We start from the raw sequence: 16,275 nt of genomic DNA, 5'->3' as shown, positions 1-16,275 counted from the left end.
TTGATGTTATGGAGCTTTCATAAGGATGCAGTAATTTATGCATCCTCTATCGTGTTCAGTGTTCATTTTCAATGCGTCCTTCATTCACCACATACAGTATTTGAGAATTCTCCCTTTCATGTAGAGATTAGCCGCTTACAGTCAAACACTACATGGCATGGCTGTTTAACGGCTGCCACAGGTATCACTGCAGGATTTTTTGCTGTAGTAGCCCCTCATTTTACTCTCACTCATTTCTACACAGGGTATCGATCCACTGTAAACAAGTGCAGCTACAAAACTGATAAATATCATATGCATTACTCTGCAGTTCAACTTCAGGGATCACTTATTTCTGCATGGCAGCTCAGGTCAGGTAAGGACAGCTTTGGCTTTTATTTGATGGTTGCATGGAAAATAAAATGGGAAAAGCAATGAAATGGAGGTAATTGGCTAGAATTATGCGCAATGCATTGGAGATAATGGAGGCAGCATTTAACGAGCACAGAACTGCAAGTCAACGCGGTTTATTTAGTTTATTTACAGGCCCTGGTTTGCATAAGATGTTTCGAGTGTCACATCACATTTGCATGGCACTGCATTTGTGAAACAGAATACATCTGCAGGCTGTTTAAAAATGTCTCCTAATGAGCAAATACTCTATAATTTAACCTCATTTCTGCTGCAATGTAGCAATTAAAATCTTTTATTAAGTTTGGTGAATGACGTATACAGACTGTATACAGACATACCTTCCATGTGGTTATGTAAAGTCAGTATAAAAGTCAGCCTCTGCAGTGGATGAGTATCCACATGCTTTTGATTCCACTCATCAAAGCAAGAGACTGCCCTCACAGTCACCATAAAAGAGCCAGTCTTATCTTATTACTGTAGATCTAACCCTTCCACACTTGGTGGATGTAGTCTCTGCCTTAAGTCATTAAACTCCCCTCTTTTGTACAACACAGGTCCCCCCAAAGCCCACTCTACTTATTTTTCTCACAGCAGTGGAAAGAAATATAATGAAATGTGAACTTGGGAGCAGCGCCGCCTGCTTCATGTGGCAGTTCCTCTGCTCAAGTGTTGAAATGTTCATTCTCCAGAGGGATAGCAAGACAGAAAGCGCCTGTCCTCACCGTGGAGACACAAGAGCTGGACTAACATAGTAAAATAAATAAACTTTCCTGATGTGCATCACTGCATCCATGGTGTCCGTTTGATAGATGAAGACATTTCATCTCAGATATCGGATAATCGCTTTGGCCCTCTGCAAGATATCTTCACTGCGGTGGATAAAAAACTATGTTTAGATCTGCACACAGTCCTCACACTGACTATTTAAGGACTCAAAAGGTGAAATTAGTTTAGCATATTTCTTCTAAACATTAGTGGCACTCAGCAGTCTGTAATAGTTGTAAATGAGCTCAGATAAAATATCTTAGATACAAAGAGAGTAAACACTTTAAATGATGTCATGCATTTGTACAGAACTTGTAATGAGAGCACAGATTTAAATGAGCAGACTTGTACAAATCGATCCTGTAGCTATTTATACAGCGCAGTGGAATCAATACCTCTCCTCTAGGTTATTTGTTTCCATTAATAAAAAATATATCCCCACTACCCTCATTATTTTATCAGCAGTTGCGGGTTTCTACCTCTGCAGCTGCCTTCACAAAGCAATCCTCCCAGTTTTACATCTCCATTATGCCAGCAGCACTTGCACACTCAAGAGCGGATACAGCACAAACTTGGAGTGCTTCTCCCCGGAGATCTATTTGTGTGCAAACTGTGAGGCTGTGAGGTTAGCTGCTGCTCCCTCCTGTAGCTGGGGGCCACCTGGGGTCCGAGGGAGAGCTGGACGTCTTCTGGGGTTTATTACGCACAGCTCACTTGTGACCTAATGCACCTTGCATATCCCAAATGGCTTTAAAGGCATGCCGTGGATAAATGCCATTGATCTCTAACGGAAATGCCTCTGTGGCTGATTTCTTGTCTTTCTTTTTTTTTTAATGTAACCCAGCTGTGATCAGCCAAAGATCCAAATGTCTAAACTGTTGATTTATGATAAAGAATTAGAAGAAAACCAAAGGAGTGAAAGTGTCGGGCTACAGTCAAATGCACCATCCCGTAGATTCATACTGTTGATTTGTAATTTTTATAAACAGTGTTTGCTGTAAGCAAACCTTAAGATTTAAAAAGCCACATGAACAATCAGTGCATGTGTGTTAAATTACATTAAAATAAATAATAATAATAATTATACCTGTTTATTATTCTCATTACAGATTTGAGTAAGAGGAAAAGGTTTTCCACATCTGTTTTCAATCCAGTTATCATCCACAGTTCACAGAAAACATAACTTGACTTCAACATGTTTTTAAAAAATAAATAAATTTAAAAGAGTCTAAAATGACTGAAATTGAGCATTTTATGACTTTCTGGATGTTGTGTCCTCAGAGCTGCAGCATCAGCACCTACTGCAAAAAAATGGGCAGCAACTGAACTGAAAATCAAACTTACTGCCTTGAAATACGAGCACTGAGGATGATGATGAGATCTGGTGTTTTAAGACATTCTGACTTTTCCACTTTGCAACCCGCATTGATCCTGCAACAATAAACAACAAAACGCTGCATCCAAAGGTATCTGATCATGACCTTTATTAATGTGGATGTGTCGGGTTTTAAATATAGTTGGTGTTGGAAGCTGCAGTTGAACAACTTAATAAATGTAAATTACAAAGACATGTTCGCTAAAGCGATGTTTCACTCGACAAAATACAAGCAGTCTTACGCCTAAATTGTGAAGATAAGTGTAAGAAACAAACCTTAATGCACTTAGGGAAAATGTATATCCTATTGTTAGGCTTCGCGTTCAGGGTTTCCTCTGCGCGCAGAGTTCACCGAACCGGAATCTGAGCGTCGTTCTCACAGCGTCACAACTTACCTTGACAGCAAATTGAGTCTTTAAAGATCCAGTGACGCCAAAAAGTGGATTTTATCCTCGAGAATCCCGCAACGTTCCTGTGAAGTTTAGAGGAATAAAAGTACTTCAACGCAAAATTCTTCCGCTCCTGCGTCCGGCAGCAATGTTACCATCTGTTGTGCCTGCGCGCGCGTCGAGCTCTGCGAGGTGAGGAGAAGGAGGAGGAGGAGGAGGAGGAGGAGGAGGAGAGGGGCGGTGAAGTGTCCGGAATGCGCGTTCATGAAGAAGGGGGGGGGTCATAAAAGCTACTTTTCACAAACTCCTGCCTGATAATCAGCAGCGTCAGCACGCGGTCATTAGCCTGCCAATAGGATCACTGCATTCCAGCCTCAAGTTGGAGGGAAGAGACATTAAAGCAGCGGGCATTTCTTCTGCATTTTATTGCAAACTGGCATTCACAAGACAAATCTCCGAATAAAAGCTTTAAACACGGAGTGAAATTAATAAGCAATAAATTAAAATTGGCAGGTTGGCAGCGCTTGACTCCAGTGAGCCAATCAGAGCTGCATCTCTGCAGGCCGGACTCTTCATTTACAAGATTTTACATTTTTTAGATATACTAAGGTAAATACGGAAGCAAAAAGTGTCCAAATCGAACATCGACATGAGATAAGAGTAAGCTATGTAATTATCTTGAGAACTGAACCTCATCCATGAACACAACAAATTTGTTCTTAAGCCCAATTTACTTTTTTTTTTTTTTTTTTTTACTGCAAATAATTATTGAATGTGTTCTCATTATTTCTTAGATAAGTAAACACGTCTCTGTTCTTATGGTAAGTAGAAATCAGAGTTAACATATCAGCATATTTTAGTCTCGACAGAGAGAAAATAATTTGTGTTGTGTTTTGCAGTGGAGGAAGTGCTCCAACTACAGGGGGATGACACTTCTCAGCCTCCCCGGTAAGGTCTATTCAGGGGTGCTGGAGAGGAGGGTCCATCGGATAGCCGAACCTCGGATTGAGGAGGAGCAGTGTGGCTTTCGTCCCGGTCGTGGAACAGTGGACCAGCCTACACCCTCTTCAGGGTCTTTGAGGGGGGATGGGAGTTTGCCCAACCAATCTACATGTGCTTTGTGGACTTGGAGAAGGCATTCGACCGTGTCCCCCGGGGACTTCTATGGGGGGTACTCTGGGACTATGGAGTGCTGGACCCCTTGTATGAGCTGTCCAGTCCCTGTACAGCAGTAAATCAGAATTGTTTCCAGTGCGGGTTGGACTCCGCCAAGGCTGCCCTTTGTCTCAGATTCTGTTCACAACTTTTATGGACAGAATTTCTAGGTGCAGCCAAGGTGTTTAGGGGATCCGGTTCGGTGGCCTCAGGATTGGGTCTCTGCTCTTTGAAGATGATGTGATTCTGTTGGCTTCATCGGGCCGTGATCTTCAGCTCTCACTGGAGCGATTCGCAGCCGAATGTGAAGCGGCTGGGATGAGAATCAGCACCTCCAAATCCGAGACCATGGTCCTCAGCCGGAAATGGGTGGAGTGCCTTCTTTGGGTCGGGAATGAGGTCCTGCCCCAAGTGGAGGAGTTCACGTATCTCGGGGTCTCGTTCAGGAGTGAGGGAAGGATGGAGCGGGAGATCGACAGGCGGCTCTGCAGTGACGCGGACTCTGCTGGTCGATCTATGTTCCTACCCTCACCTATGGTCACGAGTTGTGGGTAGTGACCAAGAGAACGAGATTGCGAATACAAGCAGCTGAAAGGAGTTTTCTCCGCAGGGTGGTCGGGCTCTCCCTTAGAGATAGGGTGAGAAGCTCGTGATTCGGGAGGGGCTCAGAGTAGAGCCGCTTCTCCTCCACATCGAGAGGAGCCAGATGAGGTGGCTCGGGCATCTGGTCAGGATGCCTCCTGGACCAGGTGGTGAGGTGTCCCACCGGGAGGAGACCCAAGGAAGACCCAGCACACGCTGGAGGAACCACATCAAATCAAATCAATCTTTATTTATATAGCACTTCCACATACCAAGAGGTATGTGAAAGAATAGAAGAGATACCCAAAGTGCTGCACAGGTAAAATAACAATACATAAAAAATATCAAAACAACAACAGCCAATGTAAAAAGAGGATTTTAAAAAAAGAGGTTTTAAAAAGAGAGTTAAATTCATTCAGGGTTCCTGCAGACCTCACAGAAAGAAGGAGACTATTCCAGAGTTTAGGGGCTACTGAGGAAAAAGTTCTGTCTCCCCGAGTCACGATTCCAGTCCTAGGGACTCCTAACCGCATTTGTTCTTCTGATCTCAGAGCTGTACAAGGACAATGATAGTGTAGAAGCTCAGACAGATCGGGAGGAGCCAGACCATTTAATTACAGTAAATTAGAGTAAATTACTAGAATTTTTTTTTTATTGTAAACTATTTAAGAAAAGTGACAAAAAAATATTCAGTAACAAATCATTTTCTTATTTTAAAAGACACAAGTTTTTAATTTATATCAAGTTCACTTGAAACTGTGGCATCAGTTTGTAGTTCAGCCCATTTTCTCCAGCAAACATTCTTTATCCCAGTCCTGCTCACTAAACAACATATTTACTATTGCTGTGAGATATTGCAAATCTGAGGGAGTGAATCTTATTTGCAGAGTGATGGCCACCTATATGGACATTTTAGGCTACCAAGAGCTGTTTTCGTGGAGCTTTGTAATTGTTTGCATCTGGTACTGCAAAGTCATACAACAGCTGTGTGAAGTGCTATGGAGACAGCATACTCCATAGAACAGGTGATTTGCAGCCTGCCCAGGCCGGCGGGGATGGCGTCCTTGATGTGCTTTAGGAGGATCCGCTGGAAACCTTCATGATGACTGGTGGTCATGGTTGTTTATCTGGGACAGGCACAATGATGGAAGACTGATGGCAGACCAGAACCATGGAAAGCTGCAGGGACAGGTTGAAGATGTCCAGAAAAACTTCTGCCAGTTGGTCTGCACACAGTCTTAGTGTCTGACCTGAGACCTGATCTGAACCCGCAGCCTTGCTGATATGGATCCTCCTCAGGGTGGAGGTGACTTGGTGCAGCTGCAGTGTAAGAGGCTGATGCTGCCTCTGGCTGTGGAGGGTGAATAGTATTTCTGCTGCTTGGAGTGTCGAAGTGTGGAAGCTATTCAAGGTGTCAGGCAGAGTGGGGTCGTGCTGACCTGCTGGTCTCAGTGCTTGGACTCTGTGATGGTCTTGATGCCTTTCCATATGTTACTTGTGTTGTCATTGAAAAGCTCCTCAGTGTGCTGCTTGTACCTGAGTTCTGCAGCTGGAGGCCCTTTTTCAGTTCTTTGCGGGCCCTGTAATAAGCCAGTTTGTCTCCTGCTCTGTAGGCTGCATCCGAGACTTTAATAGGGACCAAACTGTGCTGTCCACCCATGACTTCTGGTTGGAAAAACCATGATTGTCTTTGTGGGTAGGACGCAACAGACGACATGTATTCCTCCAGATCAGCGTCCTCTTTGAACACTCCCCAGTCTGTGTACTGAAAGCAGTCCTGTAAGGCTGAGGAAGCCTCCTTAGTTCAAACCTGATTGGTTCTGGTGGTGGTTTGGTCCTGCAGATCAGAGGTCTGTAGGCAGGGATCAGCTCAACAGAGTTATGATCTGACATCCCGAGGTGAGGAGCTGCTGCAGCCTTGTATGCTCCTGGAATGTTACAGTCCACCTGCTCCAATATATTAAAATCTCTTGTCGGTAAGCATAAGTTTTTGGAATTTGGTGAGGACAGATTTTATTTCCACATGGTTAAAGTCCCCAGCCACGATCACAGCTGCCTCTGGATTTGTCTGGTGATCAGGCAGTACAGCCCCTCCAGCGCTAACTTAGCATTAGCTGGTGGTGGTATGTAGGCTGCTATGATCACAAACGAGCTGAGTTCTCTAACCATTTTAAATGGTCTGTACTTCACTGCCAGATATTACAGGTCGGGGGAGCAGAAGGTTCCAATACCGTTCGTAGCTGTACACCATGAGTTGTTAACGTACAGCGCCAAACCTCCGTCTTTGGTCTTACCCAGAGATGCAGTCCGGTTGGCATTCTCCACCGCTACATCGGGGATATTATTGTCCAGCCAGGTTTTGGTGAAGATTGCCACACAGCTGTCAGTCTCACATGAGACAATCCTCAGATGAATTTTGTTCAGTTTGTTGGTAAGAGACCTGGCGTTGGTGAGGAGGAGACTAGACCGAGCCGGTCTGTATGGGTTAGCTTGTAGCCTAGCATGCAGCCCACTCCACTTGCCCCACTTTTGCTTGCGTTGTCTCCTCTGTCTCGTGGGCCACAGAGGGGCGATGGTGAGGACCTCTGTGGTCTGCTGCAGTTCAGGTGGAATAAAATTTGGCTTTAACAATGCAGAAAAACCGTAGTTTTTACCTCATTCCAGCAGGTCAGACCTTCCATACTGGATTAAGGCTTCCAGTTGTAGATAACCGAGAGCCTGGAGCTGGAGGACAGCCGGAAGGTCAAAACCACAGCAGACTTGGCTCCAGAGGACAGCCGAGAGGCCATGATGACAGGAGCTGAATATCTGGAGAGGCCACCGGAAACCACTCCAAGACAGGTCCTGGTGTTAAAGGTGGAGGAGGTGCGACCTTCTTGGACACAGGAACCAGAGGCGAAGGAGGAGTGACCTCCTCGCAGACGTGACCCACAGGAGACAAAGGAGGTGCGACCTCCTCGGAGAAAGGAAACACTGGAGGAGGAGGAGTGTCCCAACCCGGGAACCCCTTGGAGACATAAACTACAGGAGACAGAGAAGGAGCGTCCTAACTCAGGACCCCCCCTGGAACATGGACTTGAGCTGAAGCCTGTGGAGCTGGTGGCAATACTGGGGGAGAAGACCTCATCAGTTCAGTTCAGTCATCAGTTCAGTTTATTTGCCATTTGAAGAAAAGAAACCACATTGGAAAACAGTTGCAAGGCACTCAAAGTGCACTGTCAACATTTAAGCAGACAAAACATACGAAACACAAGCCTAAAAATACAACACATGGGCACATCTTAAAAAGCATTATACTAAGAAACAATAAAAATGCTGTATAAGTCAATAGCAGTAAAAGAAGTAACTAAAATAGTAAAGTGCATGTCTGAGGTATTTCAAAGTGCATTGTTCGAAGGGTGCCGGCGTGGGATGCTGCAGAGCTGGGACGTGAAGCTGGCTGATGGATTTCAGCTATCGCCTTCTGGACTGCGGCCTCTAACTGTAGATTGGCTGCATCGGCAAAGCTGAGGTACTTGGACCTGTCAGTAAACAGAGTCACCAACCTGGTGGAGGTTGCTGCATGTATGAAGAGTGGATAAGGCCCCACCAAACTATATAGGTAACATTTCTTGGCCAGGTGTAAACACTCCTCGGTGTTGACGGTCTGCTCGGTCCTTTTGTGGTGAGTTCATTCTGTCATGTGCGGCGGAGGTGAGGATGCAAATGCGGGCAGAACGAGGTAGGAGGCAGACTGGTGCAGGTAACAAATGTTTTAATGCCAAAAACTCAGGAACAATGGAAGGTCACTGAAAACAATGGACTTAAATCAAAAAGAGGCAAACTAGAAACAGGTAACACAAATGACTAATCAGATGAGGTGCACTAATGATCAGAAAACAAGAACACTGAAACAGTAACATCCTAACTAGTTCCTAGGGTTAAGATGGCACTAGTGTTGCCAGCTTGCCGTCTGCTGCTGCCAACATTTGTATTTTTGTCCATTTTAATACTTTTAAGTCAAAGTGTCAACTCCTTCCTGGTGTATAATCACCAAACATTGTTGGATCTATGCCAGTCTGCCATTATTCTGGTATATAATCCAGATAATGGACACAAAACATTGCCTCCATTACAGTGTGTGCAGAATTATTAGGCAAGTTGTATTTTTGAGGATTAATTTTATTATAGAACAACAACTATGTTCGCAATGAACACAAAAGACTCATAAATATCAAAGCTGAATATTTTTGGAAGTTGGAGTGGGGCTTTTTTAGTTTTAGTATCTTAGGAGGATATCTGTGTGTGCAGGTGACTATTACTGTGCATAATTATTAGGCAACTTAACAAAAACCAAATATATACCCATTTCACTTATTTATTTTCACCAGGGAAACCAATATAACAACTCAAAATGTACAAATATACATTTCTGGCATTCAAAAACAAAACAAAAACAAATCAGTGACCAATATAACCACCTTTCTTTGCGAGGACACTCAAAAGCCTGCCATCCATAGATTCTGTCAGTGTCTTGATCTGTTCATGATCAACATTGCGTGCAGCAGCAACCACAGCCTCCCAGACCCTGTTCAGAGAGGTGTACTGTTTTCCCTCCCTGTAGATCTCACATTTGATGAGGGACCACAGGTTCTCTATGGGGTTAAGATCAGGTGAACAAGGAGGCCATGTCATTATTTTTTCTTCTTTTAGACCTTTTCTGGCCAGCCACGCAGTGGAGTACTTGGATGCGTGTGATGGAGCATTGTCCTGCATGAAAATCATGTTTTTCTTGAACGATGCTGACTTCTTCCTGTACCACTGCTTGAAGAAGGTGGCTTCCAGAAACTGGCAGTAGGACTGGGAGTTGAGCTTGACTCCATCCTCAACCCGAAAAGGTCCCACAAGCTCAGCTTTGATGATACCAGCCCATACCAGTATCCCACCTCCACCTTGCTGGCGTCTGAGTCAGAGTGGAGCTTTCTGCCCTGTACTGATCCAGCCACGGGCCCATCCATCTGGACCATCAAGACTCACTCTCATTTCATCAGTCCATAAAACCTTAGAAAAATCAGTCTTATGATATTTCTTGGCCCAGTGTTGACTTTTTATCTTGTGTGTCTTGTTCAGTGGTGGTCGTTTTTCAGCCTTCCTTACCTTGGCCATGTCCCTGAGTATTGCACACCTTGTGCTTCTTGGCACTCCAGTGATGTTGCAGCTCTGAAATCTGGCAAAACTGGTGGCCAATGGCATCTTGGCAGCTTCACGCTTGATTTTCCTCAGTTCATAGGCAGTTATTTTGCGCCTTGTTTTTTCAATATGCTTCTTGCGACCCTGTTGACTATTTTGAATGAAAAGCTTGATTGTTTGATGATCACGCCTCAAAAGCTTGGCAATTTTAAGAGTGCTGCATCCCTCTGCAAGACATCTCACGATTTTAGACTTTTCAGAGTCCGTCAAATCTCTCTTCTGACCCATTTTGCCAAAGGAATGGAAGTTGCCTAATAATTATGCACACCTGATATAGGGTGTTGATGTCATTAGACCACACCCCTTCTCATTACAGAGATGCACATCACCTGATATGCTTAATTGGTAGTAGGCTTTCAAGCCTGTACCAGTTGGAGTAGAACAACATACATAAAGAGGGTGATGTGATCAAAATACTCATTTGCCTAATAGTTCTGCACACACTGTACTTTCAAGTCTCCCTGCTTACCTCTTCTGCGTACCCATGCCGTACCTTAGGAAACACAGTCGCCGCCGTGGCAAACGTGGTGGGAGGCTGGTGAAACTGAAGACCTGTCTGGTGCTTGGATCTACCACCTATCTGGGTGGGCCAGGAGCTGCTTGTCGCCTGTATCCTTGGCACTCGCTGGAGTGGTACCGGATTGACGGCTCTGAGCTGCTCCTGCCCCACCGCCCCTCTTCACCTAATCTGCGGCACCATGGAGTAGATCTGTGGAATTTCCGGCATGTTGCACGGACTTCTCGGATTGTGGACAACCTGGCTTCTTTAGGTTCAGCTTGGTAAATACCAGATCACTGTTGAACAAGACTTTTATCCTATAAGTCTTTTATCCTGTCGCCACTGTTTACAGAAGTATATACAGGTATAAACAGGTTTCCCTGCCCATGGTTTGATTTAGCTTTGAAATGTTTTTATTTATATAATATATATATATATATACATATATATATATATAACTGGTTTGTGCTCACTCTGTGCTGTGCGCTGTGATCTACAGACCTCCAAAATACAATAAGGATTTTATTAATGACTTTGCGTTTCTTTTTTGGCTGAAATCATCACAAAGTATGATTGTCTCATTGTTAGGGATTTTAACATTCATGTGTGTTGTCTAGACAAACCCATGGTTTTTGAGCTTCATTGACTCTTTTAATTTAGTTCAGCCTGTGTCTGCACCCATGCAAGACCATGGACATACACTCATGTTTTGAATCTGGAAGTTTCTGACCATATGCCTGTGGTGTTTGACATTTCTTTGCCTAGTAATGCTGTCAGAGCGCAAGCTCCTTCTCAGCACTTTCGCGTTTTTACCCCTCCACTGCCATTCACTTTTCCACCAGTTTTAAACAATACACCATCCCCAGGGCCCTGCACAACACAGATGAATTTAGTTCTTGGTTTCAGGTCACATGCCAGACTGTCCTGGACACCGTGACAACACTCAAGTTCAGACAGTCCAAAGTCAGCTCTGGGCCCTGGCTAAATGATGAGACTCATACTGTGAGGCGTGAGTGCTGCAGGGCAGAGCGGAAATGGAAAAAAGATCATCTGCAGGCCTCTTTTCAAATTTTGAGTGATTGTTGGGGTTTATATCAGCCCACTGTCGAAGAAGCTAAAAGGAAATATTTAGCTAATATCTATTCTGTCACAAACCTTGCATATTCTTTAAATGATTAAGAATTGTCTCCAGGGTCTGGGTTGGGGGAATCCAAGAGGAAGACCGCTGAGGTGTGGGAGAGAGCTGCTGAGCAAAGGAGAAGTTAGTAGGGAAATCATAGACCATAGGCCGGGATGCTGTATGGTAGACAACGGAGGATCCCGAGTATCTCCGGTGGGAAAAGGAAGGTTAAGTCCGTAATCCGATATCTCAGTCCTGTTAACAATTCCAGAGGTCAGAGAGCCAGGTGATCCAAACATAAACAAAGCAGAGTACCTGGGGGCAGGTAGAGGCAAAATCCAGATCCAAACAACAAGGTCAACTACAGGCAGGCAGACAGGGCTGGATACGTACAGGGAAGAACCAAGGGAAGAACCAAGACGATCTGGCAGGGAAGAGTTGTCACAAACAGGTATATAAAGCACTCAGCGCAGGTGGAGTGCGCCAGCAATCACGGTGAATGGGAGGAAGATGCCTTCAGGGCAGCTGGGAAATCTGAGCCCCGTACCACGGAGCACGACAAGGCGTGGCATCTCCTTTCACTGTTATGCAGATGACTGCCAGATCTATCTTCCTCTTAAAAAGAAGGATGGGCTTTCTGTGGACTCTACAATCATGTTTGAAGGACATTAAATCTTGGATGGCACTGAGCTTTCTTTATTTTAATGATTCTAAAATTGAAGTGATGGTGTTTGGACCCAGTTCTACTAGTGTTCCTACTGTAGACCTGGGAAATTTGAAGTAATTTTTCAAGCCAGAGACTGTAAGCCTGGGTTTTAAAATGAAATTTGAATTAAAACTTGAAAGCCAGATTTGGGCAGTTGTTAGATCATGTTTCTTTCTCCTGAGGCAACTGGCCAAAATGAAGCACTTTTTAGCACCACAGCACTTTAAGACAGTAATCCATGCCTTTGTAACTACCTGGTGAGATTACTGCAATGCACTTTATTTTGGGGTGAATCAGTCATTTATTTCTCGACTGCACATCTTTTAACTGGCAGACGAAGTATGAGCACATCATCCCAGTTTTATCTTCTCTTCGCTGGCTACCTGTGCGCTTCAGGATCCATTTTAAATTAACTTTATTTGTTTTTAAGTCTTTAAATGGTGCTGCGCCATGTTACTTTCTGAGCTCCTCCATCCCCTTATATCTCCTCGGGCTTTAAGGGCCAGCTGACTAGCTCCTCCTGAGTGTGCCCAGGACTGGCCGGAAGCTCAGAGGGGACCGGGCCTTTGGGGTGGCAGCACATAAACTGTGGAACAAGCTGCCATTATACACAAGACAGGCCTCCTCTAGATCTCTTTTTAAATCTATTTTTAAAACCCATCTGTTCACCACGGCTTTTAACACCAAATGAGATGATGACATTTTGATCTGATTTTAGTTATTTTAATTATTTTATTTCATTCTTTTATGCTATTACATATTTTTAATGTTTTTGGTATGCTATTTTTTTTAAATAAGGCGTTTTGTGCACATTATGGTGCTTTGTTTCATCTACCTGGTGTTTTTAAAGTGCGTTATAAATAAAGTTGCAGTTGCAGTAACAGGACTTCAAATACCAAAAACACATAAACCAGAAACATGATAAGAACTACAAAAACTAGAAGGTCCCAACCTGATTCATGACATGTCTTTATGTTTAAATGACATTGGAGGATAAACATGTTTGTCCATGTACGGGTTTCATGGGTTCTGCACATAATGAGATTATGACTTTCTACCATGTTTTTACCACATCAATAGAAAAGTATATCAGTTTCATCTCAAATGAGTTAGGGGGAAAAGTATTTAAAATACTACTAAATTATAATTATTTTTTTATTCAGATTAATGAACAAGTCTTTTTCTGTAGAAGCAGAGAGCAGCTAAACTGGAATTAAGTTCTGCACTGCTTTTTCTCTTGGCTTCCTGAACTCTAACAACTAATGGTCTCTTTGTTTTGTCATTGATTTAAATATAATCAAACCATTATCTCGAGAAAATTGTTCCTCTGAAATTTCTCGAGAAAACTTTGTATCAGATTCATGAGCCTTTTTCTTCCTTGATGAAACGGCTTGAGACTGATCAGTGGCCATCTCCTTCACTGCTCCTTCCAAATATTTAATCTAAAGTGTGTTAGAATTCTGCTAATTTTGTTTTTACTACATTTCAGTTTATTCTTGTAAATTTCAATAAATGTACAATAAAAGCACCAACACACACACACATTCACTCACTGTTAGAGTTATACTGGCATTGTGTAACACAATGGTTCCCAACCTGGGGTCCCTGGACTCCCAAGGGTGTCCCCTAAATAGCACAGGGGATCCCCAAGGCTTTGACTGTTCTAAGCCAGTGTGATTTAACCCTTTAAAGAACGGCCGACGAAAATATTTAAAGAAAAGTCAAATTTTTTTTAAATCTGAAGTCTTTATTTCCCCTTTAACAAGATGTAAAAAAAACTAAAAGAACAAAAATAAATTTAGTATGTTTATCATTTATTAGCATGCAGTCAAAATGATTGTGGTGCAAAATATATCCTCCGGGGGGCAGAAGACAAGTATTAGATTGTTTTCGATTGTTTTCTTTTCTTTTTTTTTTATCATTTGGGCTTCTCATTCATGTGTTTTGGGAATCTGAAAACTTTGCATCATTTCATTATTGAAACATGTCTGAGAAATGCCAGATGCAGATGTTTCGTCCTTATTTTAAAAGGAAAAATTAAGCCTATATGATGGTAACTAGCTTAACTGTGGTTTTTTTAAAGGAAATAAGTTAACCAGAATGCATCATTTATGTTGAGAAGGAGCTGAGGAAAGCATAAAACCAAGCATTGTTCCAGCATGGTGCGGGCAGGGATTCCACAGACTTTTGGTAGGGGACCTCATGGGAATAAGTTAGGAACCACTGGTTTAACAGAACATGAACATAGATCACCGTACTGTATGATTTATTGTATATCAAAAAGATTACTCACATTAACTCTTTAACTCTTGCAAAGTTTCTTTTTTTTCATACACATTTGAAATATTTCCTTATCAAAATTTTTTGCAGAGTTACAAATGGTGATGTTAAAACTAGTCTTTTAACCGGAGGATCATTTAGTTTCTGTCTTTTGCTTTTTTTTTTTTTTCTATTATAGAACTGGATTTGTAATTTGTGATAAGGACTTTTTTCCTGATAAAGTGCATTCTCTATTTCCACTACAGCTGCATTAAGGTGAGGGACAAAGAAAATGCATTTTCTATATTTTCATTATTGGTGTGAAGCATCATCTGTCAGTCACCAGAGATGAAATTTCACTCTAATTTTCTGTGACTTCTAAATTCTCTGACGGTCCTCGTGTCCACGTTAAAGACCAAGCATGAGAAAAAACGACATCGTCTGCTTAAAATCAGGGAGTGAAAACAATGTATGCTCATACAGGGAGACATGAAATACTCAGAGTGCAGATGGTTTTTCTGCCTCTTCACAACTAACCTTCAACCATGACGAATTAAAACACAGCAGCACGTTTGACAACAACAGCACTGACAAATCATTGGCATTTCACAACTCAAAATATGCTGGGGAACATGGAATTTCAGATACAACATGTCACAAAATGGATTTATCAAACCAAAACTGAACAGCCATGAGGAGAAGTGACATTCATGAACGAATCAATTCTTTTGATCGACTCGCAGCTGTGAGCCGTTCGTTTTTACCTGCAAACTGTCTGCGGTGCCTTCACTTGACACGTTATGGTAAGTGCAGCAGATAAGTGACGCTGATGCTGTAAGTGGCATAGATGCCGTGAGACGGCAGATTCAGACCAGGTGCACTCAAACATTCAGTCATTCAAATGTAGAACTCTCGCCAGTCTAATCTAAAAAACTCTTGAAAGTAGGAAAATAGTGTCTTTTCAGGTCCACTCTGGAGCACAGCGGAGAGGATGTGGCCAGCCTGACAGATTTTATAGATCAGTGCTACAAGAGAATCGTCATAGGGAAGCCAAACCACACATCAACCCAATCCACCTCATCCAAGGCCAGGAGACAGCAAAATGATGATTCACCTGGAGCTAGTTCACTACCAGGGAGAGTCTCAACAGACATTTTGATCTCTATAGATAAGAATCTAAGTAGTTTTGATGCGCACTTGACCCTGGTGGGATTCTCCACAAAGAGTTCCAGGCATTACGTGAATCACTGGAAATCAGCCAGAAGCAGGTGAAAACCCTGGCTGCGGAAAACGCCAGCCTCGGAGAGTCGATAAAGTCCCTCACCGAGGAGCTGACCCAACTCTCTGAGGAAATTAAGAAGATAAAAGGGGCTGGATAGTTGAGCTGGCAGGGCGTCCGTCTCCCATGCAAGAGACCCTGCATTACTGCACCCTGCATGTCTCCCTACAGGGGAGAGGGGACAAATCAACACCTTCCAGTTAGGTCCTTGGGCTTACCCACCTTCAGATGTAAGTTGCTTTGGAGTAAAGCGTCTGCTAAATGACTGTAGAATAGAATAGAATAGAATAGAATAGAATAGAATAGAAGAAACTGTGATCGATCTGAAGGCACGGAGCATGAGAGAATCTGGTATTTGTCGGGATTTAAGACGGAGGAGGACCCCGAGACCATGGTGAAAAACTTCCAAACTCACCTGAAGCTCAAGTTCGTACTCCAGGATCGCTGCTGATGGCCCAGGTCTCTGGCTGGGGCCTTCTGCTGCCTTCTGGGTGGGTCCAGGGTGGTCTTCATGGTGGGGGGGC

At 43.3% G+C, this 16,275-nt stretch overlaps 1 protein-coding gene across 2 annotated transcripts in view; it reads right to left on the bottom strand.

The window, feature by feature from the left end:
• The window catches only part of LOC121636265 (caM kinase-like vesicle-associated protein), a 49,525-nt gene extending 46,347 nt beyond the window's left edge, over positions 1-3,178 (bottom strand). The window contains exon 1 of one of the 2 annotated variants that reach the window (XM_041979644.1): positions 2,929-3,178. The gene's annotated coding sequence lies outside the window, so the exon portion shown is untranslated. The remainder of the gene's footprint in view (positions 1-2,928) is intronic. The other variant, XM_041979643.1, reaches the window with a different exon arrangement.
• Positions 3,179-16,275: the final 13,097 nt, after the last annotated feature.

Source organism: Melanotaenia boesemani, chromosome 3, assembly GCF_017639745.1.
Source record: "Melanotaenia boesemani isolate fMelBoe1 chromosome 3, fMelBoe1.pri, whole genome shotgun sequence".
Taxonomy (NCBI): Eukaryota; Metazoa; Chordata; class Actinopteri; order Atheriniformes; family Melanotaeniidae; genus Melanotaenia; species Melanotaenia boesemani.
The sequence above is the reverse complement of the archived record's forward strand: the minus strand, read 5'-3'. Positions and strand labels throughout refer to the sequence as shown.